We start from the raw sequence: 17,198 nt of genomic DNA, 5'->3' as shown, positions 1-17,198 counted from the left end.
ACTAAGGGGAATGACCACAGGGGATCCCTGTACTGACTGCTTCCTCCCAGCCCCTCTCATCGTCACCCATCTATCTTTATTCTTCGGAGTAACTACATCCCTGAAGCTTCTTTCTCTGACCACCTCTGCCTCGCGAATGATCCGAAGTTCATTCAGCTCCAGTTCCCTAACGCGGTTTCTGAGAAGCTGGAGATCATAGATCATAGAATTTACAGTGCAGAAGGAGGCCATGCGGCCCATCGAGTCTGCACCTGCGCTTGGAAAGAGCATCCTACCCAAGGTCCACACCGCCACCCTATCCCCATAACCCAGTAACCCCACCCAACACTAAGGGCAATTTTGGACACTATGGGCAATTTAGTATGGCAAATCCACCTAACCCGCACATCTTTGGACTGTGGGAGGAAACCGGAGCACCCGGAGGAAACCCACGCACACACGGGGAGGATATGCAGACTCCGCATAGACAGTGACCCAAGTCAGGAATTGAACCTGGGACCCTGGAGCTGTGAAGCAATTGTGCTATCCACAATGCTACCGCACTTCCCACAGATGAAATCAGCAGGGACACTGACAGCGTCCCTCACCTCAAACATTCTGCAGGAGGAACATTGCTCTACCTTCCCTGCCATCCCCTCTAGATAAAAAAGAAAAAGAAAGAAAGAGCTTACCTGTTATTCACTCTCCTTCTCAGCAAGCACTCACTCAGCAACCTCTGCGCCCCGCACTATAATACCTGAGGGAAAATAAAATAAAAAATAAAAAAACCTACTTACCAGTCACCAGCCAATCACTTACCTGCAGGCCGTGACGTCACAGTTCACCTTCTTTCTACGTCTACCTGCCCTCGAGCCTTTCCAGCGGTTGTTTTTTGTTTGGTTAGAGGAGGGGGTAGGGAGGGAAACACTGAAGAGGTGTTTCGGGTTTAAGTGTCACTTGACAACAGCTCCTCCACAAACTACCTTCAAGTTAGGGTGAGCACAACGGCGTATGCAAATTTCCCCTGCAACATCCAATCAGCAGCTCCGCTCTACTGCCCTTTGCTGGATGCTTGGCTTCACTTGAACAGCTAGGGTCTGTCTCTTGCTCAGGCACACTTTCAAGTTAGGGTGAGCACAACGACGTATGCAAATTTCCCCCACAACAGCCAATCAGCAGCTCTGCTCTACTGCCCTCTGCTGGATGCTTGTCTTCACTTGAACAGCTAGGGTCTCTTGCTCAGGTACACTTTCAAGTTAGAGTGAGCGCAATGACGTATGCAAATTTCCCCCGCAACAGCCAAACAACATCCAGAAGACAAAAGAAACACCTTTTAATAGAAGCACAGCAGGTTTAAATTCAATACTGAGAACATTTATAATTCTGAATTCACCAAATGATCAAGAGATAGTCTTTTCATGGCAGAGAGAACAACAGTACACCTGCTTTGTCTGGCTTCAGCTCCAACACTGAAACGAAACCAAAAAAACACAGACACACCCAAGCTTTTCTCAAAGTGAAACTAAAAAGCAGAGCCAGAGCTCAGCTCCACCCACACTCTGACATCACTGCAGTATCATGAGCAGACAAACATTTCTTAAAGTGACATTCTCATGACATCTCCCCCGAAGAAAAAAATAATAAACCATCAACTTCAAGATAGTTTCATTTTTCACCTTTTCACTACCCTTTAAGAAACACAGTAAATATACTTTTTTGTTTCAAAAAACAACACACGCAAACAGGTATAATAATATAGCACATTTTTGTTCTTCTTCCTCCAACTGGAATCCATCTCGATTGACAGTCTCTTTGAACAAGAAGGTCTCTGCACAATCTGTCCATTTCTCTATGCCTCGGCATGTATCTTTAAAGTCAGATACTTTAGTTCAATCTGATCACAGAGTCCCTTGTAATTCTCCAACACAGGAGCATTGGTTATCACAGCTTTCAGGCAGTCAAATGCCCATTGAAACTCTGCTGTCCACTGAAATTTTCGTTGTTTCTTCAACAAGTCCATCAGTGGAGCAGCCACGCTACAACAATTTGGCACAAATGATCGATCAAATCCACTCATGCCAAGAAATCGCATTATTTCCTTTTGTGTCGAGAGTATTGGAAACTCCCCAATAACTTTTGTTGTCACATCCCGTGGGACCATTCGACCCTGTCTGATTGTATGGCCAAGGAAAGTGACTTTTGGCCAGGTTTATCACCAAACCCGCCTCCTGAAGTCGATTGAATAATTCCATCCGATGTTTTAAATGTTCTTTCCATGTCTGGCTGAAAATTACCAGATTGTCGATGTACACCGCACAATTGGGTAATCCTGAAACAACTTTGTTAGTCAACTGTTGAAATGTGGCTGGGCGTTTTAAGACCATAAGACCATAAGACATAGGAGTGGAAGTAAGGCCATTCGGCCCATCGAGTCCACTCCACCATTCAATCATGGCTGATTTCAACTCCATTTACCCGCTCTCTCTCCATAGCCCTTAATTCCTCGAGAAATCAAGAATTTATCAACTTCTGTCTTAAAGTCACTCAACGTCCCGGCCTCCACCGCCCTCTGTGACAATGAATTCCACAGACCCACCACTCTCTGGCTGAAGAAATTTCTCCTCATCTCTGTTCTAAAGTGACTCCCTTTTATTCTAAGGCTATGCCCCCGGGTCCTAGTCTCCCCTGTTAATGGAAACAACTTCCCTAAATCCACCCTATCTAAGCCATTCATTATCTTGTAAGTTTCTATTAGATCTCCCCTCAACCTCCTAAACTCCAATGAATATAATCCCAGGATCCTCAGACGTTCATCGTATGTTAGGCCTACCATTCCTGGGATCATCCGTGTGAATCTCCGCTGGACCCGCTCCAGTGCCAGTATGTCCTTCCTGAGGTGTGGGGCCCAAAATTGCTCACAGTATTCTAAATGGGGCCTAACTAATGCTTTATAAAGCTTCAGAAGTACATCCCTGCTTTTATATTCTAAGCCTCTTGAGATGAATGACAACATTGCATTTGCTTTCTTAATTACGGACTCAACCTGCAAGTTTACCTTTAGAGAATCCTGGACTAGGACTCCCAAGTCCCTTTGCACTTCAGCATTATGAATTTTGTCACCGTTTAGAAAATAGTCCACGCCTCTATTCTTTTTTCCAAAGTGCAAGACCTCGCACTTGCCCACGTTGAATTTCATCAGCCATTTCTTGGACCACTCTCCTAAACTGTCTAAATCTTTCTGCAGCCTCCCCACCTCCTCCATACTACCTGCCCCTCCACCTATCTTTGTATCATCGGCAAACTTAGCCAGAATGCCCTCAGTCCCGTCATCTAGATCGTTAATATATAAAGAGAACTGCTGTGGCCCCAACACTGAACCCTGCGGGACACCACTCGTCACCGGTTGCCATTCCGAAAAAGAACCTTTTATCCCAACTCTCTGCCTTCTGCCTGACAGCCAGTCGTCAATCCATGTTAGTACCTTGCCTCGAATACCATGGGCCCTTATTTTACTCAGCAGTCTCCCGTGAGGCACCTTATCAAAGGCCTTTTGGAAGTCAAGATAGATAACATCCATTGGCTCTCCTTGGTCTGACCTATTTGTTATCTCTTCAAAGAACTCTAACAGGTTTGTCAGGCAAGACCTCCCCTTACTAAATCCATGCTGACTTGTCCTAATCCGACCCTGCACTTCCAAGAATTTAGAAATCTCATCCTTAACAATGGATTCTAGAATCTTGCCAACAACCGAGGTTAGGCTAATTGGCCTATAATTTTCCATCTTTTTCCTTGTTCCCTTCTTGAACAGGGGGGTTACAACAGCGATGTTCCAATCCTCTGGTACTTTCCCTGACTCCAGTGACTTTTGAAACATCATCACCAACGCCTCCACTATTTCTTCAGCTATCTCCTTTAGAACTCTAGGATGTAGCCCATCTGGGCCCGGAGATTTATCAATTTTTAGACCTCTTAGTTTCTCTAGCACTTTCTCCTTTGTGATGGCTACCATATTCAACTCTGTCCCCTGACTCTCCGGAATTGTTGGGATATTACTCATGTCTTCTACTGTGAAGACTGAGGCAAAGTACTTATTCAGTTCCTCGGCTATTTCCTTGTCTCCCATCACAAAATTACCAGCGTCATTTTGGAGCGGCCCAATGTCAACTTTTGCCTCCCGTTTGTTTTTAATGTATTTAAAGAAACTTTTACTATCATTCCTAATGTTACTGGCTAGCCTACCTTCAAATTTGATCCTCTCTTTCCTTATCTCTCTCTTTGTTATCCTCTGTTTGTTTTTGTAGCCTTCCCAATCTTCTGACTTCCCACTACTCTTTGCCACATTATAGGCTTTCTCTTTTGCTTTGATGCATTCCCTAACTTCCTTTATCAGCCATGGCTGCCTAATCCCCCCTCTGATAACCTTTCTTTTCTTTGGGATGAACCTCTGTACTGTGTCCTCAATTACTCCCAGAAACTCCTGCCATTGCTGTTCTACTGTCTTTCCCACTAGGCTCTGCTCCCAGTCAATTTTCGTCAGTTCCTCCCTCATGCCCCTGTAGTTACCTTTATTTAACTGTAACACCTTTACATCTGATTCTACCTTCTTTCTTTCAAATTGGAGATTGAATTCGACCATATTATGATCACTGCCTCCTAAGTGCTCCCTTACTTTAAGATCTTTAATCAAGTCTGGCTCATTACATAACACTAAGCCCAGAATGGCCTGTCCCCTCGTGGGCTCCATCACAAGCTGTTCCAAAAAGCCCTCCTGTAAACATTCAATGAATTCCCTTTCCTTGGGCCCACTGGCAGTATTATTTACCCAGTCCACCTGCATATTAAAGTCCCCCATGATCACTGTGACCTTGCCTTTCTGACGTGCACTTTCTATTTTGTGGTGCATCTTGTGCCCCTGGTCCTGACCACTGTTAGGAGGCCTGTACATAACTCCCATTATGGTTTTGTTGCCTTTGTGGTTCCTCAACTCTACCCACACAGACTCCACATCATCCAACCCCATGTCGTTTTCAATGCCAAATGGCATAACTTTGAATTGGTATATACCATCTGGAGTCACAAAAGTTGAAATCTCTTTCGCCCTTTCGAATAAAGGTACCTGCCAGTAACCTTTAACTAATTCTAGTTTGGAAATAAAAGCTGATTGTCTCACTTTCTCAATGCAATCCTTCAAACGTGGGATAGGATAAGAGTCCGTTCTTGTAACTGCATTAACCTTTTTATAGTCCACACACAACCGTTGGGTACCGTCTGGTTTAGGTACCATCACTGTGGGTGAGCTCCATTGGCTGCAACCCACTTCAATTATGCCATTTTTAAGCATATTCTCAATCTCTTTGTTAACCTGTGCCAATTTTAAAGGGTTAAATCTATATGGCTGTTGTTTGTTTGGAACAGCATTTCCCACATCTATATTATGTATAGTACTTCCCAATTTATCTCCACAAACTTGCCCATGTGATATCAATAACTCTTTCAGGTCAGTCCGTTTTTCCTCTGGTTGGTAACTCAACAATTTATCCCTATTTTTAAGAACATCCTCATTTTCCAATTTAATTTGAGGTATGTCAAATTCACAGTCATCTGGATTTGGTTCGCCACTTTGAGTTAGAATCATTAAAACCTCCTCCTTTTTCTCTCCTTCCCTTTCAAAGTACCTTTTAATCATATTCACATGGCACACTCGGTAAGTCTTCCTTCTATCTGGTGTTTTTACCACATAATTCACCTCACTTAATTTCCTTTCAATCTGATAAGGTCCACAGCACCTTGCTTTTAAAGGTTCACCTACCACTGGTAACAACACTAATCTCTATCTCCATTGGCAAAACTACGAACTTTGGATGTCTTGTCCGCAACCCGTTTCATCACATTTTGTGAAACTTTTAAATGTTGTCCAGCCAATTCACCTGCTCTATTTAATCATTCCCTAAAATTTGACACGTAATCCAATAATGTAAGTTCTGATTTCTCACTCATATGACAGTCCCGTCATCCCTGGAAAATGTTTAGTTCAGTTGGCTGGACAGCTGGTTTGTGATTCAAAGCATGGCTAGCAGCAAGGGTTCAATTCCCGTTCTGACTTGGGTTATTCATGAAGCCTTCTCAACTTTGCCCCTCACCTGAGGTGTAGTGATCCTCAGGTTAAATGGTAACTAGTCAGCTCTCCCTGTCAAAGGGGAAAGTGGCTTATGGTCATCTGGGACTATGGCGACTTTTACTTATCGCATATCTAATAAAAATTATTCAAGCTCAATTGCGTCCAGATAAAACTTGAAATATGTGAAAAAATATCAACTTTGGAAATTTCAGTCATTTCAGCACTTCACAATCCATTTGTGCAAGGTCTTCTATTCCAGTTTGGCTCCTGGCTTGTTTACTTGCAAATTATATTTACAAACAATCTGATAGAGTTCACTCTGGAGCCAATTCAGAGTTGAATTACACCTGTCTTGTTTATATATTGAAATACAACTTCCTTGCACACTGGGTTTGCAGTGAAATCCAATCGAGAATTAGAATCTGAAATAAGAACACAAAATACTGGATAAACTCAGCAGTTCTGGCAGCATCTGTGGAGAGAGAAACAGAGTTATTGGTTCAAGTCCGTATGACCCTTCAATGCCTTTTTGTGGAGTATGTGGAACACTCCTTGTTCCAGTCCTGCTCAGGGTTGCTCCCATAACTCTTGTCCCATCACATCGATGTCTATAACCATGCTGCTTCATGCTCTCATCTGGACCTGGAAACATTTATTGATATTCCTTCCAATTTCCACCTATCACCTTGCATGGTCCATCTCCGGCACTTCCCTTTCTTGACTGCTCTGCCTCCGTTTCTGGCGATAGACTGACCACAAATATTCATTACAAACCCACCAACTCCCAAAGCTACCCTGGCTACAGCTCCTCACACCCTGCTCCCTGCAAGGACTCCAACCCATTCTCTCAGTTGCTCGGCCACCACCGTATCTGTTCCAAGGATTCCATCTTCCAAAACGGCACTTTGGACATGCCTACCTTTTTTTGTCAACCAGGGACAACCCCCCCCCCCCCCACCCTCCCCCTCCCCCCGCCTCTGTAATTGACAGGGCACTGAACTGTGTCCGATCCAGGTCCCACACCTCTGCCCTCACCCCTTCCCCACACTCTTAGAACTATCACACAATCCTGTGACATTATATATAATGTCTAGCACATTAAGGGTTAATGTAATACTCTAGCTGACCACCAGATGGAGCTGGGGAACAGACCTATAAAAAGGAATGCCTCTCAGGTTTCTGGGAGAGAGTGTAGAGAAGGCGGGAGAAGGCTAGAGAGAATAGGAGCAAAGCAGAGAACAATTTAAGATAGAATGCATGAGACAGGTGTTAGTATAGTGTAGATTGTAGTTTAGTTATAATATTGCTTGTTTTAAGAATAGTGATGGAACTGCATAATAAGTAGTGCAATAAATTTAGCTTTGTTTATTTGACTTAGCTTTTTGTGGTCTTTGTGTCCACTATGAATTCATCCTGAGTATTAGCAACACAAAGAACACCACAGGTCGCTGTTATCCACACTTTTCACCCCACCAGCCTCCGCGTTCATAGGTCCATCCTCCGCCATTTCTGCCAACTCCAGAACAATGCCACCACTGAAAACATCTACCCTTCACCCCTCTCTGTCAGCATTCCGTAGGGATCACTCCCTCCCTGACACCCTGGTCTACTCCTCCCTCATCCCCAACTCTTCATTCCCTTCCCTTGGCATCTTCCTATGCAATAGCAGAACGTGCAACACCTGCTCCTTAACCTCCTCCCTCCTCACTATCCAAATCCCCAAACATTCCTTTCAGATGATGTTGCATTTCACTTGCACCTCCTTCAATTTAAAAAATAGAAGAGTCATGCAGGCTTGAAACATTAACCCTGTTCCTCTCTCCACAGATGCTTCCAGACCTATTGAGTTTATTTCAGATTTCCAGCATCCGCAGTCTTTTGCTTTTAAATAGGTTGGAATCTTTCTTGTTGTAAACTGAACCAGGGCAAAATAATAGAGAAGTTTAATCTGGATTGATTTATTGTGAATCAATTTATTTTTCTGCGGATTAATTCATTTATTGCTGAATCTTCTAGGATTGGAATAATTTGAGTTTTTGCATGCACTATTTTTTTAATTGTACAGTCAAACTAGAATTTTATAAATTTCTGTGAAGAAAAGAAGTCTGAAGGGTGTGTCAAAGTCAATCTGGATTGAAAACTTCTCATAAAATGTCTTGCAGTGGCCTGGAAATTACTTTGCTGCAAAGCCAATGTTGATTACAAACTAGGGTTAATTCCCAGGATCTTGGAACAGATCACACTGTGGATAGGTTCACAAGGGGCAACACAGTAGCACAGTGGTTAGCAAAGAATAAAGAACAAAGAACATACAGCACAGGAACAGGCCCTTCGGCCCTCCAAGCCTGCACCGACTATGGTACCTGCCTAAACTAAAACCGAATGCACTTACGGAGTCCGTTTCCTTCCATTCCCACCCTATTCATATATTTGTCGAGATGCCCCTTAAATGCAGCTATCGTACTTGCTCCCACCACCTCTCCAGGCAATGTATTCCATATATTTACCACCCTTTGCATAAAACTCTTGCCTTGCTCATCTGTTCTAAACTTTTCTCCACGCACTTTAAACCTATGTCCCCATGTACTTGACTCTCCTACCCTAGGAAAGAACATCTGATTATCCACTCTGTCCATGTCACTCAGAACCTTGTAGACAATAGTAGCACTATTGCTTCACAGCACCAGGGACCCGGGTTCCATTTCTGGCTTGGGTCACTGTCTGTATGGAGTCTACACGTTCTCTCCGTGTCTGCGTGAGTTTCCTCTGGGCGCTCCGGTTTCCTCCCACAAGTCTTGAAAGGTGAATTGGGCATTCTGAATTCTCCCTCAGTGAACCCGAACAGGTGTCGGAGTGTGGTAATTGGGGGATTTTCACAGTAACTTCATTGCAGTGTTAATGTAAGTCTACTTCTGACAATAATAAAGAAGATTATTATCTGGACTAAAGATCTCAGACTACAATGCACTTTAACTGGGGGGAAATCAGCCCATTGGCCCTGCAGATTCCTGACAATTACCTCTATGAGTGTTGCATCTTGTCAAAAGCATTTGATTGGGGAATCATAGATATCATAGAATTTACAGTGCAGAAGGAGGCCATTCGGCCCATCGAGTCTGCACCAACTCTTGGAAAGAGCACCCTACCCAAGGTCAACACCTCCACCCTATCCCTATAACCCAGTAACCCCACCAAACACTAAGGGCAATTGTGGACACTAAGGACAATTTATCATGGCCAATCCACCTAACTTGCACATCTTTGGACTGTGGGAGGAAACCGGAGCACCCGGAGGAAACCCACGCACACACGGGGGGGGATGTGCAGACTCCGCACAGACAGTGATCCAAGCCGGAATCGAACCTGAGACCCTGGAGCTGTGAAGCAATTGTGCTATCCACAATGCTACCGTGCTGCCCCTAAATGACAACTAAAATTTGCCAGTGACAAAAATAAAACGTAAGGTGAATTTACTGGAGTTCACTACTTCATCAATGGAATAATACCTAATTAAGTGTATATCATTCTTAAACTCTTTGTTATGGTTATGACCAGAGTGAGAAAAAATTGAAACCTACAAAATCCAACTCTTACAAATTACACTCTGCAGTATTAAGATCCTGGACCAGACCCAGACAGTTGCTAGGATACCAGGCAGAATCCTCAGTATTTAATTTAATTTGTAAGATTGTGAGGAAATGATACATCACTCCAGGAGTGATTTCATACACAAACATGGATATGGTATATTCACACAAACTACCACAGTATTACTAACTTTAACATCATAAAGATAATGGGCATGATTTAATTGGGAAAAAGGCAAGGTATTGTGAACAGTTTTGGGCCTCATATCTAAGGAAGAATGTCCTGGCTTTGGAAAGGGTCCAGAGGAGACAAGAATGATCCCTGGAATGAAGAACTTGTCGTATGAGGAACGTTTGAGGACTCTGGGTCTGTACAAGTCGGAGTTTAGAAGGAAGAAAGGGGATCTTATTAAACTTACAAGATACTGTGAGGCCTGGATAGAGTGGACGTGGAGAGGATGTTTCCACTTGTAGGAAAAACTAGAACCAGAGGACACCATCTCAGACTAAAGGGACAATCCTTTAAAACAGAGATGAGGAGGAATTTCTTCAGCCAGAGGATGGTGAATCTGTGGAACTCTTTACCGCAGAAGGCTGTGGATGCCAATTCACTGAGTGTCTTTGAGACAGAGATAGATTGGTTCTTGATTAATACGGGGATCAGGGGTTATGGGGAGAAGGCAGGAGAATGGGGATGAGAAAATATCAGCCGTGATTGAATGGTGGAGCAGACTCGATGGACTAAGTGGCCTAATTCTGCTCCTATGTCTTATGGTCTTATGACTCACCACGATCTTATGAGCAGTGGAGGAGACGCATTTGGGTCATTCAACCGTGGCCTAATTGAGGTCTTTAAACAGGCAACTAATGCCTAATCAGGGACCTCATGCTGCTGCTCTGATTTAATGGGCAGCAGGAAAGGCCTGCGCTCAACCTGCACCCCAGCCGGTTTAACCATGCGTGCTGCTGGCCAGGTAAAGGGGGCGATGTCCCTTGGCCGGCCCATGATGCCAATCGCAGGCTCCACCCCATAGCTCTGCCTCCCCATGTCCATCCTCTCCCTCCCCCCCAAGCTCTGTCCAACGTTCCTGCCAATCCCTCCCACTGGAACCTGTTGGACTGGCCCCAGCGAGACCTTGGACTTGCCTGAATATCTGGGTCCATTGCTGAGTGCCACCTCCTTGGCCCACCTGCAGTGACCACCATTCCTTCTGGCCTTACTGATGTGCAGAGTTGCTAGCTTTGTATTAGTTGGCAGCCCTGTGAGGTAGGACCTCCTCACAGAGACATATGGAAGCTCACCCCATACTAATTAAAGGACCATCACCCAAGAAATTGGATTTGATTGGATTGGATTTGTTTATTGTCACGTGTACCAAGGTACAGTGAAAAGTATATTTCTGCGAGCAGCTCAATTGATCATTAAGTACATGAAAAGAAAAGGAAATAAAAGAAAATACATAATAGGGCAACACAGGGTACACAATGTAACTAGATAACACCGGCATTGTGTGAAGCATACAGGGGTTAGGGTTAATCAGGTCAGTCCATAAGAGGGTCATTTAGGAGTCTGGTGACAGTGGGGAAGAAGCTGTTTTTGAGTCTGTTCGTGCGTGTTCTCAGACTTTTGTATCTACTGCCCGATGGGAGAAGTTGGAAGAGTGAGTAAGCCGGGTGGGAGGGGTCTTTGATTGTGCTGCCTGCTTTCCCCAGGCAGCAGAAGGTGTAGATGTAGTCAATGGATGGGAGGCAGGTTCGTGTGATGGACTGGGCTGTGTTCACGATTCTCTGAAGTTTCTGGCGGTCTTGGGCCGTGCAGTTGCCATACCAAGCTGTGATGCAGCCCGATAGGATGCTTTCTATGGTGCATCTGTAAAAGTTGGTAAGAGTTAATGAGGACATTCCGAATTTCCTTAGTTTCCTGAGGAAGAATAGGCGCTGTTGTGCTTTCTTGGTGGTAGCATCAACGTTGGTGGACCAGGACCGATTTTTGGAGATGTGCACCCCTAGGAATTTGAAACTGCTAACCATCTCCACCTCGGCCCCGTTGATGCTGACAGGGATGTGTACAGTACTTTGCTTCCTGAAGTCAATTACCAGCTCTTTAGTTTTGCTGGCATGGAAGGAGAGATTGTTGTCGCTGCACCATTCCGCTAGGTTCTCAATCTCCCTCCTGTATTCTGACTCGTCGTTATTCGAGATCCGGCCCACTATGGTCGTATCGTCAGCAAACCTGTAGATGGAGTTGGAACCAAATTTTGCCACGCAGTCGTGTGTGTACAGTGAGTAGAGTAGGGGTGTTGTTGTTTATTCTTACTGATTGTGGTCTGTGGGTTAGAAAGTCGAGGAACCTCTCGAAGCAGTTCATTACGATGGAAGTCAGGGCCACCGGACGGTAGTCATTGAGGCACGTTGCCTGGTTTTACTTTGGCATCGGTATGGTGGTGGTCTTCTTGAAGCAGGTGGGGACGTCGGTGCGGAGTAGGGACAGGTTAAAGATGTCCGCGAACACCTCTGCCAGCTGGTCCGCGCAGGCTCTTAGTGCACGACCAGGGATTCCGTCCGGAGCCGTCGCCTTCCGAGGGTTCACTTTCAGGAAGGCCGACCTGACTTCGGAAGCTGTGCTGGTGGGTATGGGTGTGTTATGGGCTGCTGGGGCACTCGACAGCAGATCGTTGGTTTCCTGCTCGAACTGAGCATAGAATGCATTGAGTTTATCGGGGAGGGGTGTGCTGCTGCTGGAGATACTACTCGGCTTCGCTTTGTAGCCCGTTATGTGCCAGCCATTTCCATCCGCGGGAGAAGGCTCTCACTGTCCACCCTATCCAACCCCCTGATCATTTTGTATGCCTCTATTAAGTCTCCTCTTAACCTTCTTCTCTCCAACGAAAACAACCCCAAGTCCATCAGCCTTTCCTCATAAGATTTTCCCTCCATATCAGGCAACATCGTGGTAAATCTCCTCTGCACCCGCTCCAAAGCCTCCACGTCCTTCCTAGAATGCGGTGACCAGAACTGTACGCAATACTCCAAATGCGGCCGTACCAGAGTTCTGTACAGCTGCAACATGACCTCCTGACTCCGGAACTCAATCCCTCTACCAATAAAGGCCAACACTCCATAGGCCTTCTTCACAACCCTATCAACCTGGGTGGCAACTTTCAGGGATCTATATACATGGACACCTAGATCCCTCTGCTCATCCACACTTCCAAGAACTTTACCATTAGCCAAATATTCCGCATTCCTGTTATTCCTTCCAAAGTGAATCACCTCACACTTCTCTACATTAAACTCCATTTGCCACCTCTCAGCCCAGCTCTGCAGCTTACCTATATCCCTCTGTAACCTGCTACATCCTTCCACACTATCGACTACACCACCGACTTTAGTATCGTCTGCAAATTTACTCACCCACCCTTCTGCGCCTTCCTCTAGGTCATTGATAAAAATGACAAACAGCAACGGCCCCAGAACAGATCCTTGTGGTACTCCACTTGTAACTAAACTCCATTCTGAACATTTCCCATCAACCACCACCCTCTGTCTTCTTTCAGCTAGCCAATTTCTGATCCACATCTCTAAATCACCCTCAATCTCCAGCCTCCGTATTTTCTGCAATAGCCTACCGTGGGGAACCTTATCAAACGCTTTGCTGAAATCCATATACACCACATCAACTGCTCTACCCTCGTCTACCTGTTCAGTCACCTTCTCAAAGAACTCGATAAGGTTTGTGAGGCATGACCTACCCTTCACAAAGCCATGCTGACTATCCCTGATCATATTATTCCTATCTAGATGATTATAAATCTTGTCTCTTATAATCCCCTCCAAGACTTTACCCACTACAGACGTGAGGCTCACTGGTCTATAGTTGCCGGGGTTGTCTCTGCTCCCCTTTTTGAACAAAGGGACCACATTTGCTATCCTCCAGTCCTCTGGCACTATTCCTGTAGCCAATGATGACATCATGAGATTTATATGTGATGTCTTGTATGTTGCATGACTTTTCCATTGCACATTTCTAGATTAATTCTCTTTAGCACAATCTGAATCCTTTATTATGTTATTTGCATTAAATTTTAGCCAGAATTAAGATTTTGATCCAATGATTGCAATATGAGCAAATTATCTCTCACATTAGTTATATTTTTTATCAACTCAGTCCACAGACCTTACAGGTGCACAAGAGGAGACTTTGTTCTGTTCTTGGTCTGGCTCTCAGTTTTTCGGAATTATCTTCTTTTATTCCAAAAGTCTCACTCAGCTTCCTGTAGAGAAAGACAAAGCACAACATCAGCTTTGACAAAGAATCAACCAAACTCAAAACGTTAGCTCCGCTCTCTCTCCACAGATGTTGTCAGACCTGCTGAGAATGCCCAACATTTTCTCTTTTGGTACAACATTAACTTTCTTCAGTGTCGTACCCAATTTAGAGCAGTAAGATCCTTGGCTTGTGGTCAAGCTTTAATGTTTCGTAGATGTCTTCTCCATCTGTGCATGAGCATAAAGTTAGTGTCTTGCGGCAGCTTCCACACTGTGCATTGAACACTTCTGCCCACCAAGTGTCTCTACAGCTCTGAGTAACGAACAGAACAATGGAGTGTATGAAACATCTGGAATACAGCTTAAATTTTAGTTTAACATCAGCTAAGGAACATAGATGAAGACTTAATGTACAACTGACAGAGGCGAATTCTCCTGTGTCACAACTGTGTGATGTTAAAATTGGGAAGACTTTTTTCATATTTTCATCTTTTAGATCTTGCCTCCTTTTGAACCTTTAGTGCATGTAATTCTTTTGGCTTGATTTCTTCTCTGCGCTTTATGTCACAAAATTAAAAATTTAGCTGTAAATAGCTTTGTGACCTCATTCACATAGCCACGAGGAAAGCTTACCTCGAAGGTGACTCCTTTACATTTCCTTCGCTATTGTCCTCTGCTGCTTTCCATGGCATCAAACTAGACAAGACCTCTCATTTCTTTCAGAAAGACTCTAAAGGGTTCGTTTTCATTTACTGGTGCCATTTATGGGCAGCACGGTAGCATAGTGGTTAGCACAATTGCTTCACAGTTCCAGGGTCCCAGGTTCGATTCCCGGCTTGGGTCACTGTCTGTGCGGAGTCTGCATGTTCTCCCGTGTGTGCGGGGGTTTCCTCTGGGTGCTCCGGTTTCCTCCCACAGTCCAAAGATGTGTGGGTTAGGTGGATTGGCCATGATAAATTATCCTTAGTGTCCAAAATTGCCCTTAGTGTTGGGTGAGGTTACTGTGTAATGGAGATAGGGTGGAGGTGTGGGCTTGGGTAGGGTGCTATTTCCAAGAGCCGGTGCAGACTCGATGGGCCAAATGGCCTCCTTCTGCACTGTAAATTCTATGAAATAATTTACTTCGGAATCGTTGAGAACTGGTGCAATTCCCGTCAGACATGTCTGCGTGGGTTTCCTCCGGGTGCTCCGGTTTCCTCTCACAGTCTAAGATGTGCAGGTTAACTGGATTGGCCATGCTAAATTGCCCCTTAGTGTCTGAAAGGTTAGATGTGGATACTGTGTTACAGGGATAGAGTGGAGGCATGGGCTTAAGTAGGGTGCTCTTTCCAAGGGGTGATGCAGACTCGATGGGCCGAATGGCCTCCTTCTGCACTGTAAATTCTACGATTCTAATGGTAGGTGATACATTCATATCAGGGGCTGTTTAGCATAGGGCTAAATCGCTGGCTTTGAAAGCAGACCAAGGCAGGCCAGCAGCACGGTTCAATTCCCGTACCAGCCTCCCCAAACAGGCGCCTGAATATGGCGACTAGGGGCTTTTCACAGTAACTTTATTTGAAGCCGACTTGTGACAATAAGCGATTTTCATTTCATTTTTCATATCACACAGGTCATTTGTAGAATTCCTTTGCTCCTCCAAGTGCAGCTTTGGACATATGCAAGGAGGTAGATAGACCAATATGGAGGCCTTATGATGTAGTGACTTGTAGTATCCCGACCTCAGAGTTCGAAGTCCCAGGTTTGTCTCCCACACCAGGACTTGATGATCAAGGAAGGTGCGGTCATAACGTGGCCACACAGATAGCAACCTGTAAATCCTTCCAAACACACGTCAATGGTAAGAATGGGAGGGATTCCTGATCAGCCATGTTATGGAGATAAATTGGAGCCTCCACCATCACTATCCAAAGCTGCAGACTATCCTGTGCATGTAAATGAGTGTGTGTTTCCCCAGCAACTCCAACTCCTTCAGTAAACTGTAACACCACCACCACCAGGTGGCCCGGTGGGTAGTCTTTGAATATGGGTGAAACTTATAACAAAGTGGCCGAATAGGCGGACAATAATCATTGTGGCCTTCGGCTCAAAGGACATTGTAATCCATCTGATGCCTTTGCCAAATCAGAAGGGAAAGAGGTCGAAGAAGTGAACAAATGAGTGAAAAGGAAGCAAAGGTCGAGGCATGAGTCCATACGTGAACAATGGAAAAGACCATCATCTGACCTAATAGATAGTTGCTGAAATGAAGATGGTGTATTAGCTGTGAGGAAGGTTGCCCGTTTGTCTCCCAATAACCATTCCTATAGACGCTATTGTAGCATCCCTGAAAGGAAGTGGAAGTAGATTTGAGGCGACAGCTGACTCAGTTGTCATTGGCTGTGTCAGCTCTAAAGCGCATGAAATTTGCAGATGCCCTTGAATCTGTTGTGGCCAATGAAGACAATTCCCATGCTTGCTGCCTCAAATGGCTGCTTGGATCAGCAGGTATGGTTGTGACATTTTTTCTTGTCTTCTGTTGCGCGATGCCACAGAAAGAATGGCATATAGTCTGTTGGCTGTTAAATCGGGTGTGAAGTATTGACATGTAGCCACTTTGTTACGATTAGCATCCCTTCAGATGCTGTCTCTCCAAAAAGCTCAGGAACATGGGATTTATTGAAAAAGACAGGGCCAAAAGAAGATAAGGATTGATCACCTGGATGTTCTTATCTACCGTATGTAGCTCAGTATGTGGCACCCACAGTTGTCAATTATATATCGTTGTGAAGAGCACTATGTGTAATGCACTCATTCTTCACTTAAACATAACTGCGGAGCACCTGATGATATTTTTCAGACCTCAGACTGCCTTCTGGTAGAAATCTGCAGTGGGATTCTCCGTCGGCAGGATCCTGGTCGGCTGGCAGAGTGGGGTGGCAACAATGGGAAACTCCATTGGCTGGCTGCGGGAACAGAGAATCCTGCTGCCGGTGGGGGTGCGCCACACCGGAAAACGTGGCTGGCGGACCGGAGAATCAGACCCGATTGTTCACCGTGAAATTTCCGACTCATTTCTTCCCCACAAACTGGCACATATAAGGTACAATGATTCTTAGACATTGGTGAGGCCACAAAATGATCAGTGTGTTCAACCAACTGCTCGAGTGTCTTCCACAAGCAACCAAACTCTCAAATGAACTTAATTGCTTATGGAAACTGACTCTTTAGCAATAATTGGCATATACTCTTGTCATCAGTTTCCT

At 44.9% G+C, this 17,198-nt stretch overlaps 1 protein-coding gene and 1 long non-coding RNA gene across 2 annotated transcripts in view; one reads left to right on the top strand and one right to left on the bottom strand.

The window, feature by feature from the left end:
- mypn (myopalladin) overlaps positions 1–17,198 on the top strand; it is a 400,028-nt gene that overhangs the window by 21,871 nt on the left and 360,959 nt on the right.
- Positions 13,851–17,198, bottom strand: part of LOC140392973 (uncharacterized) — a 122,178-nt gene continuing 118,830 nt past the window's right edge. The window contains exon 3 of the long non-coding RNA XR_011935460.1: positions 13,851–13,958. This is a non-coding gene — a long non-coding RNA (uncharacterized lncRNA). The remainder of the gene's footprint in view (positions 13,959–17,198) is intronic.

This window comes from Scyliorhinus torazame, chromosome 16 (assembly GCF_047496885.1).
Source record: "Scyliorhinus torazame isolate Kashiwa2021f chromosome 16, sScyTor2.1, whole genome shotgun sequence".
NCBI lineage: Eukaryota > Metazoa > Chordata > Chondrichthyes > Carcharhiniformes > Scyliorhinidae > Scyliorhinus > Scyliorhinus torazame.
This window is presented reverse-complemented; position numbering and strand designations above follow the sequence as displayed.